This window comes from Brachycentrus maculatus, unplaced genomic scaffold (genome assembly GCF_059751285.1).
Source record: "Brachycentrus maculatus isolate JH-2025_06_01 unplaced genomic scaffold, ASM5975128v1 h1tg000213l, whole genome shotgun sequence".
Lineage (NCBI taxonomy): Eukaryota > Metazoa > Arthropoda > Insecta > Trichoptera > Brachycentridae > Brachycentrus > Brachycentrus maculatus.
Genome location: NW_028280964.1, coordinates 515,963 through 540,597, shown reverse-complemented (window position 1 = coordinate 540,597; position 24,635 = coordinate 515,963). Strand labels below are relative to the sequence as shown.

At 34.7% G+C, this 24,635-nt stretch overlaps 1 protein-coding gene across 6 annotated transcripts in view; it reads right to left on the bottom strand.

The window, feature by feature from the left end:
- LOC148307001 (uncharacterized) overlaps positions 1-24,635 on the bottom strand; it is a 229,328-nt gene that overhangs the window by 53,138 nt on the left and 151,555 nt on the right. For all 6 annotated transcript variants that reach the window (XM_088264046.1, XM_088264049.1, XM_088264050.1 and 3 more), the window contains exon 3: positions 1,153-1,212. The gene's annotated coding sequence lies outside the window, so the exon portion shown is untranslated. The remainder of the gene's footprint in view (positions 1-1,152; positions 1,213-24,635) is intronic.

The window sequence follows — 24,635 nt, the reverse complement described above, 5'->3', positions numbered from 1 at the left end:
ATATAAATACATAATCTTATGAACAAGGATATTATATTTCAAAACCTAATATGTTAATAGTTTTTAGAGGTCAATTAGGGGCTGCCTTGATAAAACAAGTTTTTGGTGGTTGATCAAGCGTTCATTTTGACATCTGAGATTGTCGTAAAATATTTTTGCTTAAGTACAGGATTACTGAAGTATTTTTTTTTAAGCACGTATTTTTTATATCTTAATAAATACGAAGTTATTGAGATGATAATATGAAAGGGTTGGGATTTAAAGGGCTAATGTCCTGTCCTTGGCTGACTGGACACCTTGTGAGAATAAGAGAAGCGTAGGAAGACCTCAAAAAATATGGTCCTACAACATAGCCGCTGTGGGGGGTAAAAATTGGCTGCGACCAGCAACTGGTCGAAAGAAATGACAGGATACGGAAGAGGCCCATATCCAGAGTACAGAATAATAATAATAATAAATTTGGATAACTTATATAGCGCCATTTTCGTAAAAAAATACCTCAAGGGCGCTTCACTGTGAATGAGTTGGGGAAAATATTAGGGTGGAAATGATTTAGCAAACAAATGTGTTTTTAGTCTTTTTCTAAAGATCATCTCACTCTCACTATTTCTAACCATTGGTGGAAGAGCATTCCACGCCATCGGCCTGCAACAGCAAAGGCACGCTCGCCAAATTTAGTGCGTTGGTTGCGAGCTGGTAAGATCACTTTGCCCATTGCAGATGTTGTACCCGATCGAAGCGTGAGACGTCTATCAACCAATTCATCTGGAATACACAGCTCCTTAAGATACTCTGGAGCCATATTGTGTATTGATTTATACATGAGTAGGCAGAGTTTATACTCGACCCTTTCTGGAAAGCGTAACCAGTGGAGTTTGTGAAGTAGTGGGGTGATGTGACTGAATTTAGAAATTCCAAAAATTAGTCTCGCTGCTGCGTTTAACACTGATTGCAGTCGAGTCATTTTATTGTTTGGTAGACCCGTGTATATACTGTTACAATAATCGACTCTAGATATTACAAACAGAAGGCTGAAGAAGACCTTTTTGACACCGGATTTTATCTGCAGTGTATGTTGCACGATATCCAATTACATTATTATGAAGGTGAGTAATTATTTCGCATTTACGATTGTATTAATGGTGTACTTACCAATGAGAATAACTTGTTGCCTTGTTAAGCGATACCGGCCGGTTCGCACCTGATTGATATCTGAAACCAAAGGGAAAAAAGATTAGAAATTTGATATGTTAGCAGTTAGCACTCATTTCATGTTATAATGTTACACAGTCGGCCGTCTGGGCATGTTATTAGACCGCGCTTTAATGCGCATACGATAAAACAACAAAACCGACGAAATTCATTAATTTTTATTTATTTAAATAAAAAGTATTCTTAACACATTAACAACCAAAAGCCGACTAGTCGATTTTGGTAGTTAATATAATAAAAATCATAATTATCAAACGATCTGTACAGAAATTATTAATGTATTTGTTAATTGCTTGTATTTTTTGGTATTATTACAAATTTGCTTGGTTTTAAACGTACCTAAGCCTTTCAAAAATTCGATAGTAAATAAAGTGTTAACCACGTTTGATCAATTATATGTGTTTGATCAGATATAAATATATTATTGATCAGACCTTACATATGGTACGTAAAAAAAACTTATTTATTAATTAAATTATTGTTTTGAATTTCATGTACAGAAAAGAAATTAGTACATTGGCGGGCTTATTGCAAAAAAAAAACAATATCTTCCAACCAAGCAAAACCAGACTAGTGATATTGGTCAAAACGTTTGATACCTTATATGGCTGTTTGCAATCAGAGGGTAGGGAAAAACTAAAGAATACGGTTTGATGGACAATTATGATTCTAATGATAGATAGTAATGTCTCAGACGTTTCTGAAAAGTTATTTGATAGTTTCTCAATCCAACATAGATGACTGTTGTCAACTCATATGAACTGTGTCATGAGATTGATTATATATCTAGGAGTTCCAAAAAATTGAGTAGTGTGGTTGTCAATCATGAGTAAAATGGCGAATGTTGCACGTGTGTAACACTGTAAGCCCTATGTAAATACCCAGACTCCCATGTTCTTCTTCATCTATGTTGAGATGTCCATTCCACAGACGAGGTCAAATCAGTAGTGGAGAATTTTTAATCAAATACCAGTAAATTTCGGAAAAAAGGCATTTAAGTCTACCCAATAGATGGAAGATATTGTAGAAAGTGAAAGAGAATATATTTGAGATTTACAAAAAGGTTTGTTTACCTAAGCTTTGAAAAATATATTTTCTTAAAAAAACAGCATTGATTTTAGGATGATAAATGTAATATTAGTTTTTGAGACTATTTGGGATATTTTCTAAAGTAATATTTAAGAAAACGTAACGAAATAACACATTGACAAAAATAAGACGTGATAATTACACTTGATTTATGTCCGTGCTTAAGCTAAATGATGCACAAACAATGCACCTCGGCAGGATGTCGTAAAAAATCTAAATATATGAATCGTAAGGTCATGTGACTCATAACATACTGAATAAATATTACACTTGAGTAAACGAAGTTTGCACCTACACCACATCACCTATGATATATCTTTATATGAGGAGCACTGACACATCGCTCACTCCTTTCAAGAACGTCATAAATCAAAAATCGTCAATTTTCAGGTGTGCATGTTTTCGGAGTGCCCAGAAAATGTACTATATCCCAGCAAAAGCAGCATATTTTTAACTTAATATTTACCCGCTACAGGGCAGAAAGTGTTGTTTTTGCATTTTGAAGAAAGGGTACTGTTTAATTATTTTTTGAAATATACTAAATATTTTTCAAATGGAGAACAAACCTTCAGGTTTTACCTAAAAAGATCTGTTGTACAGTAAAAAGTTTAATAAGTGGCTTGATATTTATTTTTAAAACATTGTATTATATTTTTAAACTTTAAAAACGTTCTCCTGATAAATCAAGTTTTTTGATTTATGACGTTCTTGAAAGGAGTGAGCGACATGTGACAACAATATATATATATATATATATATATATATATATATATATATATATATATATATATATATTGGGTTGATGCAAAAGTAATGACCGTTTTTTATGACCCCACGTAATTTTTTTTTTTTTCAAAAATCATGAATAGTATCTTCTTTTTTTATGATTCCATTGTATAAAGGATGCTTTCCCTCTACTTTCTATTCAGTTTTGGCCTGGCCAGAGTACAGTAATAACCCCTTGTATTTTTTCAAACTGTCGTTCGATAAAGTGCATTTACGTCATTGTTTACTTTATGAGTTCCGTAAAGACAGTACAGCGAGTGTGGCAACCAAAAACATTTGTGAAGTGTATGGAACAGATGTCATCAAAGTTCGACAGGTACGAAGATAGTTTGCAAAATTCCGATCTGGAGATTTTTCACTCATTGATAAACCACGTACCGGGCGGCCATTGAAGTCTGATGACGACGAATTAAAAGTCATAATTGACACCAATCCACGTCTAACCATCAGGGAGATTATGTCAATGATGGGAGTTAACCAAACAATCGCATTAAGACATTTGAAGCGTATGGAAATGGTTTCGCGGTACGACGTTTGGATACCTCATCAATTGTCGGCTGCCAATTTATTGGATCGTGTTTTAACGCGCGTTGCTTTGAGTGCGAGACAAAAACATGAACCTTTTTTGCATCGTTTGGTGACGGGAGATGAAAAATGGGTCGTGTACAACAACGTGACAAGAAAAAGACATTGGACTATACCTGGACAAGCCCCATTAACAACTTCGAAGGCCGAAACCCATAAAAAAGTTATACTTTGTGTTTGGTGGAATAATAAGGGTATTGTGTATTTTGAACTCTTGGAACACGATAAGACAAGTACAGCAGAACGATATTGTCAGCAATTATCCAAATTGAACATGGTCCTTCAAAAGGATAGACCAGAATTGGTAAACAGAAAAGGGGCAGTGTTTCATCACGACAACGCGCGACCACATGTGGCTATGATGACCCAACACAAGCTAAATGAGTTAAATTGGGATTTTATCAAGCATCCACTGTATTCTCCAGATCTTGCTCTTTCTGATATTTATTTATTCCGATCACTGCAAAAAAATTTAAACGATGAAAAAAAATATTCAATAGGGCAGGTAAAAACATCCCTTACTTCATTTTTCGCATTAAAATCCACGGAATTTTATACTACTGGTATTAATAAGTTGATAGAAAGATGGGAGAAGGTTATAAGAACTGATGGAAATTATATAATTTATTAAATAACTAATACACAAGAAAAAAAAATTTAAAAAAAAATATATGTAAAAAACGGTCAAAACTTTTGCATCAACCCAATATATATATATATATATATATATATATATATATATATATACACATATATATATATACATATATATATATATATATATATATATATATATATATATATATATATATATATATATATATATATATATATATATATATATGTATATATATACATATATATATATATATATATATATATATATATATATATATATATATATATATATATATATATATATATATATATATATATATATATATATATATATATATATATATATATATATATATATATATATATATATATATATATACATATATATATACATATATATATATATATATATATATAAATATACATATATATATATATATATATATATATATATATATATATATATATATATATATATATATATATATATATATATATATATATATATATATATATATATATATATATATATATATATATATATATATATATATATATATATATATATATATATATATATATATATATATATATATATATATATATATATATATATATATATATATATATATATATATATATATATATATATATATATATATATATATATATATATATATATATATATATATATATATATATATATATATATATATATATATATATATATATATATATATATATATATATATATATATATATGAATATCTGAATAAATAACATTATGCGCGAAAGGAAATTACATTACATAAGTTATGCTAGCGTCGAATTTCAGCTATAGAATGGTATCCGTAATACTAATGCTATCTGCAAAGCATGTCCCTGTTCAGAACCCTAGTCACGAGTCGAATGAGCCAGGTGTTGGCGCCTGGACTCGAACCCGGAGACGGACGTAAGATTGCCAAGTAAGCAAGCCACATAATATTATATGTTTATTTAAACATAAAATAAAAAAAGTGTTATGGTGAGCGCGTATAGCTACCGTGCTGGAGGTCCCGGGTCCGATTCCCAGGGGGGTCGAAAATCAGCCACAGCCAGGACAAAACGGACAAAAACAGGTTTCTGTTTATTCGTACGCAAAACGTGAAAAAAAAAGTTTTTATTTACTAAAAATTTAATATTTTTTTGCATTTCAAAACACGGGTTAATTTTAGAAGGTGTTCTAACAGTAACCCATGTTTTTATCGTCTTTTCATTAACCGTTACAAATATGTGTCGAGTATTCTGGGGCTATTTTAAATGATGTTACATGCGGTCGCCTTGTTATTGAAAACCTTGAAACGCCTTTTCACCAGTTTTTATTTTCACGATTTTTCTAGACGACTTATTTTATTGAACTAACGTTTTTTTACTTGAGTATTAAATTTTCTTCCAAGTGAACGAAAAAAATTGGAAAAAGTTTATTTATAATTGTTATACGAGTAGCACCAAAATCACATTTTTTCTGACAATTTAGTTCACCCAGAAGTAAATATATAATTAATAAATTCAATAATTTTGTTTTCTGCTACTGTCAAAATCATTTGCATTCCGGCGTCGGAATGTATAGCGGTGACTACCCCTTGACTCTAAGCTATATCATTCATTCTCTCTCATGTAACGAAATGTGCCTAGTAAACGTAACGCGTCCTTCAAATTTCGCTCTCAATTCCCGTCCAAATATCGAATGACCGCCTAAGAAGTTTCAGTTCAAAATTATCACGATTTTTTTTCTTCTGCAAATTTTCAATTGCGCGTCCAAAATGAGAACGTGCATGTAAATAAAAATTAATGGCGGGAAATGAACCGGCAATAATAGCCGCAGGAACCATTATGCAGAAATCTCAGTCACATAATATAAGCACGAGCACATCTTGAAACATGCTGCGGTATGATTTGAATATGGAATGCCGCGCTACGTGTCCGGCAGAATAGATGAAATAATGCGTCTGGTGGCTGTGTGCGAAATTAGGAGTTACTGCCACCTTGCTTTCTAAAATGGTTAAAAAAAACATATCTTCCCCTTGTGGTGCATAGGTGCGAGGAATGTGGGTATGTAGCTAACATAGTGGTGAGAACAATATCCCGCAACCGTGTGAATACCCAACGTAATCTGGCAAGCGTCATTTTAGAATAGTCTCTCTTAAAGCAGTCACTCACCTAGACCTCCTGAAAAAATCAAGGAATTGGTATTTTTTTTTGTTATTTTAATTTTAAAGAGAAATATTTACGTTTTTATCATTTATAAAAATACTTCAACTTCATACAATTTCTGTGAGCCAAAGCGGCTTATTATAAGAAATAGGTATCAAGTTGTGGTAGAGTGCGTTCGAACCGAAAAACTCTGACTCAAGAGTCCGTGACACTAACCACGGGACCACAACCCGACATTTTTACTATTCATCTTCAACAAACCTGAACCCACAAAAATAGGGAAGATTAATGAATTGATCTACTGCTATACGAATTGATCGAAAATTACAGAAAATGTCGAATGATACAATACTAAAAGTAAGGGTTGTGGTCCTATGTTATAGCGTCGCTAAGTGAGTGGCCTTATTTCTAACTTACTTTTATGGAAATCTGGGTATTTACAAGGTTAATGACCTGTCATAGTCTGGTTAAGTGATCACTTTACATACGTGCAACATTCACCATTCTACCCATGATAAACAACCGCACTACTATTTTTTTTTATCTCCAACATATATCATTAATCTCATGACACAGAGTACACGAGATGAGTACTCTGTGTCATGAGATTAATGATAAGATGATAAGAGCCATCTATGTTGGATAGAGAAAGCTTTTATTGAGTAGAGACCCTATATTTGGATGTATGCAAAAATGCAACGTGACTATTGAAAAACACTACCAATTTGAATATTGTTTTCAAACAAGAATTTAAAATATATATATAATATCGAATTTATATTACAAAATAACAACTTAAAATAAAAATAGCAACATAAGTCGGGTGAAGTCGGTAACGACGAAACCCGGTTACTAGTCGAATAAAAGAAATGCGGAAAAAATATAAAGTTGTTTTTTTTTAATTACATAAAATGCAGTTCTACCAAGAAATGTCAGTATAAAACTCAAATTTCATAAAATAGATTCCCGCAAAGATAAATGTATCCGCCCAAAAAACTGAAATGAAATTTCTGAGACCGAAGGGAATAGAAAACGTGTACAGAGTACAAACATATTGATCATATAAGGAGAATACTTTCAAGATGAAAGGGAATGAGAAAATAAAATCCCTATAATACACACACACACGCAGCGTCTGTTAGACGGTCGCGGTCGGTACCAATGGATCCTTGTGTATTATTTCTAGAACATCCTTCCGCATGAGACGCCTTGTGGCAGTCTTAAATCAAATCACGCGTGATATGGCATATAAACAAGCTACTAACATTTTTGCAAAGTTCAAATAAACGTCGGAATCTAATCACGATTATAGTACGTACACAGCGCATTGCCCATCAAAATATCAAAGGCGAGCGAATAATGTCCGTTTTATATTGTGGTAACGATGCTTCAATAAAAACGTAACAAAAAGTCTGTCGGTATAAAAAAAACCCGGTATAGTAAACCCTATAAAAATCCATACATCCATATTCTTCTTCATCTATGCTGAGATGTCAATATAAATAACTCCTAAGTCAACAAGATTTGTTTACTTAGGAGTTATAAGTGGTAAGTTTATTAAAAATAAATTATGTTATTTTTGACATCTCATCAAAGATGAAGAAGAATATGGAAGTCTGGGCATTTACGGGGCTGACGACCGTCATAGGCTGGTTTAAGTGATCACTCTACATACGTGTAACGTTCAGCAATTCTACCCATTATTGACAACCACACTATTCAAATTATTGGAAGTTCTATATATATTTTTCTATTTTTCTTCTACATCTTTGATGAGATGTCAAAAATAATATGAAAATAACTCCTATAATTGGAGATAATTCAGATTTTGTGAACAAGTATTTGGACACACTCAAAATGTAAATATTTTATGTTTTCAGGCGTCTACTGTGTAAAATAATTCGGCTTAATAATGCTTAATGAAGTAGAAGATTGAGAATGTTTGACAGATTTTGTTGCTGAAATTGATTCATCTATAAAGAAACAGCTTCAGAAACTAACTGTTTTCGTAAGAGTTTTTTTAAGACAATCTAAAATGATTAATTGTATGCAGTTTAACAAGTCCGCCTCCGTAGTGTAATGGTCAGCATGCTCGCCTACCGTTCTGGAGGTCCCGGGTTCGATTCCCAAGGGGGTTTAATAAATTTAAGTGATTTTTTCACTCTAATATTTATTAAATATTACACTGGACTGGTACCTGAAGTGGAGGGCTGATCACCTTTCCTTCATGTGTAATCGATCGAGATAACACTGCGTTTATATGAAGCAGTGCCCTATGCACCATTGGGGTGCAATAAGGGATTTATTATTATTATTATTATTATTAACAAGTCTGTCGCGAGAGAATTTTATAGTCAAAATTTGAAGCGAACCTATTTTATGGTATGTACTGCAATTTTAGAAGAAAAATGCGTTGCCGGCATTTTCAGTTACTATGTATCTGCAAAGTATAGAATCCTCCAAATGAAATGTTACATTATTATCATCACTGCTACGTATTTGCTACAATTTTTTCTTAATTCTTTAAGATTGGAGTTGCATTTATTATTTACCTTGCTAATTACGTACAAGATTTTTGTATCTCTAGCTAACTTTAATCTGTGTTGGGAACAGGAGGGATAATCTAGTGAGGACAATCGGAAACATCTCAGCATTTCGCAAGTAGTTAGAAATAGTGAGAGTGAGATGATCATTAGAGAAAAAAACCAATTTGTTTACTAAACCATTTCCACTATCTCCTTTTCCCCATTACAATCACAGTAAAGCGCCCTTGAGATAGTATACGAAAATGGCGCTATATAAATTATCCAAAATTTATTATCATTATTATTTGCTCATTGCAGGGAAGAAACTACGTCAAACTCCTCAGAAGAATTTCATTAATTGTTTCGTTACTTTGTGGTAGCATCTATCTATTTTTAATTAAAGTTTTAATTTGTAAATACCACCATCTATATCTTATCTATTGTGAAACGATTTTGATGCATTCCGTATCATGTTCAATGTATGTTCATTCAACCGTATAATGTTTGTTATAAAGCAAATTAAAAAATCTCAGAAGCTGGACTGACCCACTAGAAGAGGGTTCGGCATTTGTGTCCTGCTACTGTTTAGTATACGAGCAGCACACCTTATGACCTTAATTTCATGCAAATCGCGATTACGCTAACGATGCAGTAATAAAGTATCCTTTCAAGAACAAAAAGAAAAGGGAAATGCTATATACAACGTGCATATTGTGAATCAGTGGTCGGCAACCATTAGAGCGACTGGGTAAAAAAATTAAAATTTGAAAATTTCATTCGATAAGTATTTTAATTGAAAATTTTCCAAGAAAAATATTATTTTCATAAAATAAAAATATTTTATATATACATGTACAAGTATGTGTAAATACAAATTTATTTAATAAAACAAACACGTATAATTTTTTTATTAGTGGCTACCTTGGTTTTGGATATTCTTAAAAGGTTTTCTGATATTTGTCAGATATGTGGTTGACTTGAGTCGAGCACAGAAATCGATATTTGCTAAATAAATCATTGAAAAAAATCAACATTTTCTTGGTGGGTAATTCAAAATGTCATAGTGGGTAATTCAATTACCCGCAGGTAGTAGGTTGCCGATCACTGCTGTAGATGCACGTCGCTGTGTGTGTGAGTATGTGCGTGCGTGTGCGCAAGTGTGCACAGGCGCATGAGTCGAGAACAGCATTATTCGCACACGGCGCGTTCTGCTATTCCAGTCTCGTGGCGGGCATTAACATGCGCCAGGTCAGTTGTCTCAGACGCATGCCATTACGGGGAGGAAGCGCGGGAAATTAAAAAAAAGTCACACGAGATATCCTATAAGGCTTGTTCAAACCGAGACTAATCGCAGTTTGGTCACACGCCCATACTGAGATAAGCATTTGTAATACAAGCATGTAACGCTTCAAAGAAAATCTGTATGTACACATCTCAGAAGTTCTTCCACACTTCCATATTCTTCTTCATCTCGGCTGTCCAAACTCAAAACACAGTAAGGGACATTTTTTTGTAGTACGTTTTTTTGCATTTTTGGACTAAGAAGATTCTACTTCCAAAAATGCAAAAAAAAACGTACTACAAAAAATGTCCCTTACTGTGTTTTAAATTTGGACAGCCGATCTGTGTTAAGATGTCAAAATGAAAAAAAAATCCTGTTGTAAATAAGTGGAGAAACCCAGATTTCTGAACAAGGATTTGTACATATCCAAAAATGTTGTGTGTGTATATACATATATACCACATATGCTCCGCCTCCATAGTAGCGTTAGCGCACTTGGGAACCATGACGGAGGTCCTGGGTTCAATTTTTAGCGGGTTTAAAATAAATATAGATTTATTAATTATTAATTTAACATTACACTTTTTAAAATAAGACTCAAGCTTTGTTTTTAAGAACAAAAAGTACCTAAAATAAAAATGGTTAAAACAATGTTTGCTTTTTCATAAAATCTGTAATTCATATAAAATCTGCAACAAATTATCAGCAAAGAATATTAATAATTCCCCTGGATTGGTACCTGAATCACCAAAATATGAAATTAAACTACTGTTTATACATAGGTGGTAAGTATTGATAACGAGGTAATTAATTTAATTGGCTTTTATCAGTCCGCCTCCGTAGTGTAATGGTCAGCACGCTGGGCTACCGTTCTGGAGGTCCCGGGTTCGATTCCTAGACGGGGTCAAATAAATAAAAGTGTTTTTTCACTCTAATATTTATTCAACATTACCCTGGACTGATACCTGATTCGGAGGGCTGATCACCTCTCCTTCGTGTTAACGATCAAGATAACACCGTGTATATATAATGCAGTGCCCTATGCACCATTGAGGTGCGGATAAGGGTCTGCATTGAAAGTTATCATTGTGCAATCTAACTATTTTTTTTATATTTTTCATACAAACTGTATAATTCCAAAATCAACTTATATTAACGTATGCACAGTGCTTTATATAAAATATAAGCCATAGATATTGAAACCAAACAACCAATACATTATTTTTTGACATCTCATCAAAGATGAAGAAGAATATGGAAGTCTGGGCATTTACGGGGATAATGAGATTTTGAGATAATCCAGATTTTGTGAACAGGTATTTGGACACACTCAAAATGTTGTAACCAATAAATTGTTCTGTTTAGCAATTACATGTAATCCTCATCCTCTCCTCCAACCCTGATCTAGGTAATGGTTATGTAGGGGAATCTTTAACGAGTCACGTCGGGAGGCCGGCCTTATCGGAATACGCAATCTCCTATAGCTTTCCTATTGATAAACAAATTAATACTATCAGATTTAATATCTCTTACATGCTCTCAGAGCCACATCCCGAGGCACTTTTAGAGGACGCTATAACAACACTAGTCGATCTGTTACGTACTTCACAACATTTTTGGGCGTGTCTAAGTCCTTGCTCACAAATCTGGGTTTCTCCACATATGTGGAGTATTGAGTTCATATGTGGTGTATTATACAATAAGAGTTATTTTTCTTAATCTTCAACCCCTTATCCACAACCAACGGTGCATAGGGCACTGAATCAGATTGAATATCTCGTACATGCTCCCAGAGCCACATCCCTAAGCACTTTCATAGGACGCTATTACGATACTAGGCGAGCTGTTACGTACTTCACAACATTTTTGGGCGTGTCTAAGTCCTTGCTCACAAATCTGGGTTTCTCCACGTATGTGGAGTATTGAGTACATATGTGGTGTATTATATAATAAGAGTTATTTTTCTTAATCTTCAACCCCGTATCCACACCCAATGGTGCATAGAGCACTGCATCAGATTTAATATCTCGTACATGCTCCCAGAGCCACATCCCGAGGCACTCTCAAAGGATGCTATAACGACACTATGCGACCTGTTAAGTACTTCAAAACCTTTTTTTTTGCATGTCTTAGACCTTGTTCACAATCTGAGTTTCTCCATATAAGAGCTATTTTCTTCTTCTTCACACCCTTATCAGCACCCAATGGTGCATAAAGCACTGCATCAGATTTAAGATCTCTCCCAGAGACACATCCCGAGGCACTATCAAAGGATACTTTCACGACACTAGGCGAGTTGTTACGTACATCACAACACTTTAAGAATGTGTCAAACTCCTTGTTCAAGTTTAAAAAAAAATTAAAAATAAGTATATTCTTTAAAAAAATTAATATATTTTCTAAACTAAATTGGGCGTGAAGTGACGTCCGGCTCTCAGTGCAGCCGGATGATTGCTGAATTTATTATTGCGAGTGGTTTCTCCACATATATTATTTTTCATCTTCTTCAAACCCTTATCTGCACCCGATGATGCATAGGGCACTGCATCATATAAACGCAGTGTTATCTTGATGAAAGAACGGTGATCAACCCTGCGCTTCAGGTGTCCTTCACTATTTTTATCATACATGATAAAAATAGTGAACGCCATTGGTAACACAAACCAAGCTAGGACACAAAATGCCGAATCCTCTTCTAGTGGAACGAAAGACCTATTGATGACAGTCAACAGTCCGCCTTCTCCTGAGGAGTGCAACGTGGTTTCCTCCCAGCAATGAGCAAATGCTGACAAGTTCCTATTTGGCCCACACTGGATTCTCCCTTATTATCTACCTATTTAGTTCTTCTTCAAACCCTCATCTGCACCCAATGGTGCATAGGGCACTGCATCATATAAACGTATACATAACACATAACACATATGTTATCTTGATCATGACCACATGAAGGAAAGGTGATCAGCCCCCCGCTTCAGGTCCCAGTCCAGGGTAATATTGATTAAATATTAGAGTGAAAAAATCACTTATATTTACCTCCAGTACGGTAGCCGAGCGTGCTGACCATTACACTATTTAGTTAGAAGAAACAAAAATCCACTTAATGATTTATAAACCTCGTACATAATAAGCAAGGTAAATAATAAATGCACTTCCCATCTATAAAAAAGCCCTGCGCTTCAGGTACCAATACGGGGTAATAGTGAATACATATTAGACTAAAAAATCACTTATATTTATTTAACATTTCGACAAACTCGCGGAGTAACGTAATGTGAAACGGATGAGTATTCCATGAGACGCCTTTCCTTACCCGCATTAAAGCACTTCGTTTCCTCAAAAATAAGATACAGAGAAAATTCCCGGAAAAGGGAAGCAAAATCTTCTCGCATTGTAAACAGCGGTGTAAAAATACATATGTATAAAATAAAGTTTTAACGTAATTTCCGTACGTGTTCTGGCGAATGGACCGGGATAAGAATTTGTAAGTTGTATGTATTTTACCGACCCCCTTAGCGTGAAGCGCACAAGAGAATGGAGGAGAATAAAACTATCAGGCTTTTCACACGAGAGTCGTAAAATGGTTTGGAATATAAATGAAAACATCGTAACAATTTATTTTTAAATCTTAAATATAAGACGGTGTAAATAATCTGCAAAAAAAATAAGCAAGGAATGCAAAGCTGAGACAAGCATTGTCGATAAAATTTAGAAAGGTGTGATGAGATGGTTCGGACATGTAAAACGAATGAGTGAGGAAAGGACGGTAAAACAAATTTATGAGGCGAATGTAGTTGGAAAAAGGAGCAGAGGAAGACCGAGAAAAACTTGGCACGATCAAGTGTGCCAAATACTTGAAAGTGGTCAGGTTAGGAGTCGAAACAATCGGCGAGTATGTATGAGGAGATGCATGAACGTGGAAGAGGCGAAGAATGTTTGCGAGGACAAAGTGGTGTGGCGTTCTATTCTCTCTGCCTACCCCTGCGGGGAAGCGGCGTGATGGTTAGTTAGTAAGTTTTTTTTAATAATCTGGTATATCAAAATTCGAGATACATATAAAAATTAGAATAAAAACATTATAACTAATTTACAAACTAAATAAACATCACGCCGCATCCCCACAGGGGTAGGCAGAGAGAATAGAACGCCACACCGATCTGTCGTTGCAAACAAACCTGACCACGCCCAAGTATTTGAAATACTTGATCACGCCAAGTTTGCCTAGGACCTCTTCTGCTCCTATTTATAACTACATTAGCCTCATAAATTTATTTTACTGTTATTTCTTCACACATTCGTTTCGTATGCCCGAAAGAACTCAGAACACATTTTTAGATACCTGCGAGTCGTTTTTATCTGCGACAGGTAAAATGAGGTTGTTTAAATACACCTCCTTTAAAGTGGCAGCGCCATCCGTTGAACGTGACAACAACACATGTAATACTAAACATTGCTTCGCATACAGCGTGCTTCTTGACAGCTTACACTTACATTTTCAATTTTTCGATTGCATTGTTGTTTAAAAGATTTTAAATATTTTCATTGTCTTACAAGCATGTTCTTTTAAGTGAGCAAAGTGTGCTTTCTTTCTTTTCCAATCAACTAGACTGAGCCACACCAACACGTGGCCGGGTACAGCAAATAATAAAAAAGATTGGGCTTATTTTTATAACGCCATTTTACGAAATATCGTCTCAAGGGCTGTTCATATTAGTATGTAATATTAATAGAACAAAATATTACAGGATTCGCCAAATTTATTGCTACAAGAAAACGCGAGTAACGTATTTCTCGGAAAATACGCTCACTGCGGAATATCAATCATCAATGTGTGCGAAACGTAATAAAAAGTGTGGAGGGTAAAGTTAGGCAATTCGACAGCATGTACAGGTACCCCAAGAGGAAAATAAGTAAGTACAGCAAAACCTCGATATGATGGAAATCTATTTAAAGGACTTCGGATATAATGAGTGAAAAATCCGATCAAATGAAAAAAAAATCAAAACGTCTTGTTAACCCTTCACTGCATGACTTTTGTGCATGACTGCATTGTACAAGTGAAGTTATTATTATCCACAAGACGCGTCATTGTGGATAATACCGGAAGTTAGAGAATACCGTAATTTTCAAAAGACTACCATATACACTTACAATATATTCAACTGGCGTTTTGAGATCACGAAAACGTATTATCAATATTTATTTACAGAACGTAGTAAATTTTCAGAATTAATTATCTGGTCTAATTATAAGCTTAAACAATAAAAATGAAAATGATATTTTCTGGCGTTTCTCATGTGTGTGATTGTAATCCAGGATTCGGACCTCACATACTAATATAAGAGTTTCTGCTTAGTAAAGAGCTTCTTTACATCTCACCAATAGATATCTCTAGTGAAATTCTAGTGAATCAAGAACAAGGTTTCTAAATTGGTTCATATATATTGAACTTCCAAGAATTTGAGTAGTATGGTTTTCAATAATGGGTAGAATTGGTGAATGTTACACGTGTGTAAAGTGATCACTTAAACCAGCCTATGACGGTCGTCAGCCCCGCAAATGCCCAGACTTCCATATTCTTCTTCACTTTGATGAGATGTCAAAAAAATAATATGAAAATAACTCCTGTAATTGGAGATAATCCAGATTTTGTGAACAAGTATTAGGACACACTCAAAATGTTGTAACTACCATATACACTTACAATATATTAACGCATCCAACTGATGTTTTGAGATCACGAAAACATATTTACAGATCGTAGTCAATTTTGAGAATCACCGTCTTGTATGAAACGTGAAGGCCCACGAGTGTTATAAAATATTCGCAGGCGTATATACAAAAAAAGAGATTAATATCAAAGATTTTGAAATGATAAAGAAACTTTTTGAATAACACAGCCCGCATTTTGCTTTCCGCGATCTTTCAATGGTTTGTTATTTTTGCCCGCAGACGCGGAAACCGGGGGAAGGGGAGTGGGCGAGGAAAAATGTGGTCGAAACAAACGTTCGGCAATTTATAGAGAAGAAGCGAAACACGCGGCGAGTCAAGCAGGAAATAAATAAAAGGCAAAGCCGCTTCGCCGCGAAAAGCAAAACGATTTATCATAGGCGGAAGCAGAGGAGGATGAAAGGATTGCGGGAAATTATTTTCAGTATTATGAATGGTATGCGAATCAGCACAACATTCGCTAAACGGAACAATTAATTCATATAAAAACGAGCGGATAAAAAGGATATACATCAAAATATATTGGATGAATGTTACTAGAATACACAGTGATGTATTATGGTGGAGACTGACCGGAGCCATTTCGTCTTAACGTAACACGTTACGATGCGAGCATTCAGGCAGTCAATACAGCGAGCCGAGCGCTCAATCCATAGTTTCGAATGCTTGCTGATGCTCGCCGCGAGCGATGTTACTACGAAATGCTCCGGTCAGTCTTCACCTTTAGTAAAATTAAGCTGCTACTACTACTACTACTACCGTCCCGCCGTTTCCCCGCAGGGGTAAGAAGAAAGGATGGAACGCCACACTCTTCTGTCCTGACATACACTCCTCGCCTCCTTCCTAGTCATACACGCCCTCCGATTACGCAGACTTTTGAAACCGCCAGATTTTAGGCTCTGATTGATCTGATCGTGCCAAGTCTTTTTCGACCGTCCTCGTTCTGTTTTTCCGCTCACATTCGCAACACATATTTTCTTAGTCATTCTCTCGGTATCCATTCGCTCCACATGTCCATACCACCTCAAAGAACTCTTCCCAAAGAACTCTTCCTAAAGAACTCTTAAAGAACTTTAAAGAACTCTTCCTAATCTTTTCAATTATTCCTCGTTCAGCCTTACTCATTCTTACATAATAAAATAACAACTATATAGTTATTTTTCCATTTTTTTCTTTTTGACCAGTGACCGGCATTCATCGTTACCGACATCATCAGTCTGCTGACTAAACACAAAGTAAATGCTTAAATATTAATATAATAATAAAACATAATTGAATAAGCTATCTTATGGATCTGCAGTCATCTGGGATCTGCCCTATTGGCTTTGCGATTCCCTTATTTTCGGGGGTTGGGCTGCCGGCTGCCGGGTTGCCGGGCTGCCGGGTTGCCGGGTTGCCGGCTGCCCGGTCTAGCCGCCGGAGCTCCGCCTCCGATTCCAGATAAAGCGTTACGTGGCCGGACGAATTAACGCTAGAAGTCTTGATAACCTCCTTAAATCGCGTTCCTTCCCCACATTAATTAGAAATTTCGCTCTGCGCCCAAATTCTTATCAACGAAATATGTTAATTAAGGATTAGCGAAGAGTTCTCGCGTTTGCGGCGAATCCGGCGTATCCGGTTATTGTACGGAATTTAAATAATTTCACGAAGACCTGGGCTTGAAATCATCCGGAAAATTAAAACATACAAAGCTCCCGTGAAATTATTAAATACACATTTAAAAACTAGCCAAGTAACGAACCATTACGTCGCTTACCCGCAGGGATTGGCAGAGAGAATATAATAGAACGCCACACCACATTCTTTGCAAACAATCTTCGACTCTTTTACATTAAATGTGTCAGGTTGTGATCCCGTGGTTAGTGTCGCGGACTCTCAAGTCAGAGTTTCTCGGTTCGAACCCACTCTACAACAATTTGATACCTATTTCTAATATAATATTGAAGAATTCTTGTAAATAAGGAAAACACGAATATATTTTTTAATAAAAACAAAATGTTATTTAAAAAAACAAAATTGAAAGATTTATTTCGCATCACCCTGAATCTGTTTGTATACTACAGCTGTCGAGTTCATAAATGTCAAATATGACTGACGTACGACGCCATTTGTGAAAATTGTAACATCTTCCGATAGGGTGATTCATTTTGCGCCACCTCGTATAAAGGATGGCCTAAAGCTACGCGTTAAACGCTAACACGGACCCGCAGAAGGTGTTGGCAGACCGGAAAAGTCTAAGGATTTACGATCCATTTCTGGGGCGAGGAAATTGTTCGTTGCATGCGTAGCCAATTCCCGATACACGCACGATCCGGACTTAATGACGGCGCTGGAAAAATCGCGTGGGTCACGTCGCACGGTTAAAAATCAATAGGTAAATAATATAATCCAAAATTGTCCGTCGATGGTTGCTCCTCGTTGGTAGGGACAAGGTGAAAACATACTTAATTAGAGTCCAGGCGTACTTGTGATTACTACTTGTGATTATTTTATTGTACTTGTGTAAACGTACTTGTGATTATTTTATTGTATAACCTTTTTATTGTATTATATCTTGTAATGTATAAAATCTGGTAAATTAAAAAAAAAATTTAAAAAAACCTATATTGTATTAACTTTATCGTAAACCCCATATTGTATTAACATACAAGTATTTCGGCTCTTCACGGGCTATGCCTAAAGAGCTATAATAAATATAATGAATAAAATATATTTTATCACATACGAAAATATATTTTATTATATATTTATAATATACGACACCCGGTTGCTGGTCAAATAAAATTCAGTTGGAAAAAAAAATACATAAGTAGTTGTTATTTTATTCTAAAAAATCCAAACGTAATCCAAACACGGCCACACTGCGAAATAACACCAGATTTAATTCTTCATCGCGGACGTTAATTTCAGCATACGAACCGGCATAAAGAATATGCCGTCTACATTCGAAGCACGGAGTCGACATTAGTACTTTTAATGGGTAGAACCATTAAGCTACAGTCGGCTAACATGGTCATTCGACACATGTGACGTCACCGCAGCAAGATGAAATAATAATAAATTAAGGGAGGTAAGCAAAATTACAATATATAATAATAAAACTAAATTTGGTTACTTTAAAACATTTTGAGCGAGTCCAAATTCTCCGCCTCCGTAGTGTAATTGGTTCGATTCGATGTGGGTTCGATTCCCAGGGGGGTGGTCAAATAAATATAATTGATTTTTTCACTCTAATATTTATTAAATATTACCCTGGACTGGTACCTGAAGCGGAGGATTGATCACCTTTCCCTCATGTGTTAACGATTAAAATTACATTGCGTTTATATGCAGTGCCCTATGCATCATTAGGGTGCGGATAAGGGTCTGAAACCTGAACTGAAACCAAATACTCGCAAAATCTATGTTTTCTCCACTTTCTGTTAAGTTTGGGCATTTACGGGGCTTACGAACGTCATAGGTTGGTTTAAGGGATAATTTCAGACACCCAACATTCACCAATTCTATCCATGATTGACAACCATACTACTCAAATTCTTGGAACTTGTAAATACTCGTATATTGTTCAAATTCGAAACAAAGTGCCTGAATTCACTAGAATTTTACTTGAGACATTTATGGTCAGATGAGAGAAGCTTTTTATCACGCAGAAACTCTTAAATTTGTATGTGAGGTCCGAATCCTGGATCATATTAACAGAGAAATGCTAGAAAAAAAAACCTTTCATTTTTTTTAGCTTTCATTCGACCAGTTAAGTTATTTACAATATTTTTTTTAGAAAATGTTGTAAATTGATCAACGGTTAGTTTATAACATTCGTTATTTCGCTCACTCCTTTCGAGAACGTCATAAATCAAAAATCTTCAATTTTCAGTTGTGCATGTTTTAGGAATGCCCAGAAGATGTACTATATCCCAGCAAAAGATGCATATTTTTAACTTAATATTTACCCGCTACAGGGCAAAAAGTGTTGTTTTTGCATTGTGAAGAAAAGGTGTTGCTTAATTATTTTTTTTTAATTTACATTTTTTTTTCAAATGGAGGAAAAACCTTCAGGTTTTACCTAAAAAGATCTGTAGCACAGTAAAAAGTTCAATAAGTGGCTTGATATTTATTTTTAATACATTGTATTATATTTTAAAACTTTATAAACGTTCTCCTGAAAAATCAAGTTTTTTGATTTATGACGTTCTTGAAAGGAGTGAGCGATATGTACATACGACGACACTCGAATTTAAGCATGTTTGATATTAACAGGACGTTTAAAAAAAATACATTTGACCGTATTTTTCGTCCGTTATATCCGAAGTTATATCTATAGTTGGGCGATTTGTACAATTAGTACGGATTTCCACGAAACAACAAACTTTTCTGGTTAGTAAAAAAACAACAAGTAACAAACATACTCGGTGTACTAAAAAAGGGATTAATCCTTACTTGCTTTAAGGAAAGCTATTACGGCATACGTACATTGTACGCCCAAAGTGTTGTAGCATAAATTGCTTACGTTTACCGTACATAGAAGTTGGTGGTGGAAATTAGTTTTGTGGGCAGTTTACGCAGAGGGAAGTTTTTCTCACATCTCCGCGCAGGGTCAAGGGGCATGTTCACGCTCCATCCCGACCCGTCCGGGAACATGGAACGGGAACATGGAAGGGGAACACGGACGTAACTTGCTGAAGGCAGTAAGTAGCACATAAATTTCCGCCGGGAATGCCGAGCGGCTCTCCGCTTGTACCATATAATATTATAAAAGAAGTTACGCAAAGTTATGTACGTAAATTCGTTCGAATAAGTTGGGGATTGATACGATAGACCCGCCAGCATCCGATGAATATCTTCTTAAGATTTACGAGGGCGTCCTGAACCAGAACGTCGTAAAACAGCACTTTTTGTATTTTTTTTTAGAAGAGAAAGAAATAAATGAAGTTATCTAAAGATTATGCGTTAAATTTGTAGAACTCCATTTTGAATTATTGTATTAATTGTTAAATCAAATAACAGATTTTGTCAGTCTACTAAGTTGTATTTTATTTTTAATCAATGTTTTACTTTGTAAATACCACTATTTAAGTAAAACTAAGTAAAACATTAGTTAAAAATGGACAGGTTTTACCACAAAGTGACTGCCGAATCAATTAATGAAATCATTGAAGCCAGTACGGTTAAAAAAGGCAAAATGTATAGGAAGTTAATAACCAAATATAGAGTTGTGTGCTAAACATTTACTTCAATCAATCGCGTTAGAAATAGTGGTATTTACTAAGTAAAACATTAATTAAAAATGGATAGATTTTACCACAAAGTGACTGCCGAATCAATTAATGAAATTGTATTTTATTGTTAAAAACACATAAAAATTAATATTTTGACAATTGTTTCGCCTAGTCATGGCATTTTGTTTGTAAATGCCTTGTTGTAAATGTTTGTAAACTAGGCGAAACAATTGTCATAATATATACATATTTTTTTAAACAATAAAATACAACTTAGTTAATATGTGTTTGATTTAACAATCAATACATAGAAGGAATGAAGTTATTGAATTTTGAGGTATGGTTATAAATACCGTTTTTTTACATCTAATTAGACATTTTACAAAACACATTAGACGTTTTATTGTATTTTATAAAAATAGTTTGATTTTTTAAAATAACTTAAAATATATTAAAAGTAGTACTCATGATTCAATGTTGTATTGAAAATCATGACTGCAAACATGAGTGCACATCGCGCGCATAGACTATGACAGCGCGCCGCACAGGCTTGCCAACTTTACGACTGAAGCCTTGCTAATCTTAAGAATAAAATATGTGGGCAATACACTGACGGTATAATTTGATTGGTAAGGCGTCTGGCATGAATAAACAAATTATTATGTGACAGCCTGGTATGGCGTTCAATTCTTTCTGCCAACCCCTGCGGAAGCGGCGTGGTGATTGAAAAGTTTTTTTTTAATGTATAAAAATAAATTTTTGTTTGGTTGGTATACTCGTTTTCAGTTAGTGTAGGTGTGCGAGGTATAATATATTGATCAGGTGTGTAGGTACCGAAGAGGTATCTCGCTACTCCACAAAATACCTCGGTAAAATTTATAAACCCCACGTGCCACTGAAGAGAATAGTGCCTCTTGTAGAACAAAGCCTAGAGGCACTATTAAACCGCACACAAGGAGTATCCGTAGCGATGTGTCGTTGAGAATATTATATCAAGAATAGTTTCATAATAACCAGAGAGGTTGGGGAGAGTGATGATGAAACGGTCGCCCATTGAAGTGGACAGTCACTATTATTCTGCAAAAAATGGAGCAAATTAAGAGCATTAAATCATGGTTTTATTTTTAAATAAATTTAAATTAATGGTATGCGCTGTCCTAGCTACCGGTCCTCTTTTTACCCCGCTCCAGAAAAAAATCATTTGATGTGGACACATTAGTTTTTTTAAATCGACATTTTCCATAACAATTTTGCTTCCTATCTCCTTTTCTCCAATTCAATCACATTGAAGCGCCCTTGAGGTACGATTTAAATAATCCAAATAAATTATATTTTTAATCATACTAGAAGTATACTGGCAAACAAACTACTTTCCTCTCAGTGTACGTGTATAAAATGTATTATTCGATAAGGTAAATCCGCCTTCGTAGTGTAGTGGTCAGTGTGTTTGGCTACTTTGCTGGAGATCCTGGGTTTGATTCCCAGGGGGGGGGTCAAAATAAACATTAAAGTGATTTTTCACACTTTCATACAAGATGAAACGTGATTTCCAAATCTGAATTTTTCATATTCCTGTTTGATATAATAACTAATAATTGGTTTCATTCTCTATGCACATAAAAAATAATAATAATAACAATAATAATAATAATGATAATACTGTAATGTGAATTTTATTTTTTTATTTATTTATTTATTTCTGTCCGCCTCCGTAGTGTAATGATCAGCACGCTCGGCTACCGTTCTGGAGGTCCCGGGTTCGATTCCCAGGGGGGGTCAAATAAATATAAGTGATTTTTCCACTCTATTATTTATTCTATATTACCCTGGACTGGTACCTGAAGCGGAGGGCTGATCACCTTTCCTTCGTGTGTTAACGATCAAGATAACACTGCGTTTGTATGATGCAGTGCCCTATGCACCAGTGGGGTGCGGATAAGGGTTTGAATGAAATGAAAAATGAATTTTATTTACTTACTTTCTTAATGTTGATCAATGTTACAATACTTTTTTTAAATCAAAGCTGAAACATCTAAAAAAAAAGGTTGAAAGTACAAAGAATGCTACAGTCGAGCGGAAGACTAAAAAAAACATTCACAAAGTGTGGTAAAATGTATGTAACTTTTTATGAAAGGAGTGTATATATACAGATAATAAACATTTCGCTAACCTGCGTAAGCTTATTAAAAATAAACTGAAAGTGAAACAAGGCGAAGCCATAAGGAACACAAAAAGTCATGTATTTGTTTATTTTATCGGTATGTAGTCGAGAAATCGGTACGCCATATTTCGGACATTGTTAGTATTGCCCACGTTCAGTATTAAACACAAGTGGACCAAGCGACAATAATATAATTTAAAAAGCCGACCTCAGAAAAGATGGGCTGATGACACTGTTCCCGTTGCGGGTAGTAAGTTGACTGAAAAAGCCCATACGAGAGTATGGAAAAAATAGAAGAGGTCTACATCCAGCAGCGGAGAGACGCTGACAAAGATGAAGATATTCAACAAACTTTTGTTGGCAAAAAAATGGAATGGAACGGTTAAAATATTTTTCAATAAGAAATGGCGACAGTGGAGTCTTTACCCATTCTACTGATACATTTATTGAAGTGGACATATTTTGTACATTAAAAGCGTTCTTAACTTTGTGGTATGGTAATGTAACACTCTTCTTATCATTCATCGTTCACTTTGTGTAATACCACTTTTATAAAAACTTATTCGTGACTACCACCATTATTCGTGATCACCAGGTCATTAAAATAAAATTATTACAGTTGCACATTTGTACAAAAAAAATTGAAAGAGACAAAGCGAATTCATTTGTCTTCATTCTCTCTTTCAAAATTATATTTTTGTACAAATGTCAAACCGTGATAATTTTATTATAATGACCTGGTGATGGAATGATTATTCCGAATCCGTTAGTCACGAATAAGTATTTATATAAAAGTGGTATTACACTAAGTGAACGATGAATGATAAGGAGAGTGTTATCTCACTTTTATTTTTAACATTGGCGCTTAGTTTCACTCGGCTCAACACCGACCAATTCAAAGGTACGCGGTATTATTAAACTACGTTTGTATAGATAAGCTTTCAATGCCGAGTCGAAAAAATAAACACTAACGATTTTTTCTAAACACATCTGGAAGACAGCGTTTACGTAATAGACGCATCGATACTTTTATCGTGATTCTTCATTTCTCCGTAATTACTAGTGGAAAGGGAACTCAATTAGATCAGAGTGGCGTTACAATGAACGTAAAATACATGCCAGCAGGATGATTGGTCCGACGAATGCAACGCGAGTTGAAAGTAACGTTTTTATTCAAAAGAAGAAGAAATGCATATATTGCGCTTATTACTATTTGACTGGATAACGAGAGAATGACTAAG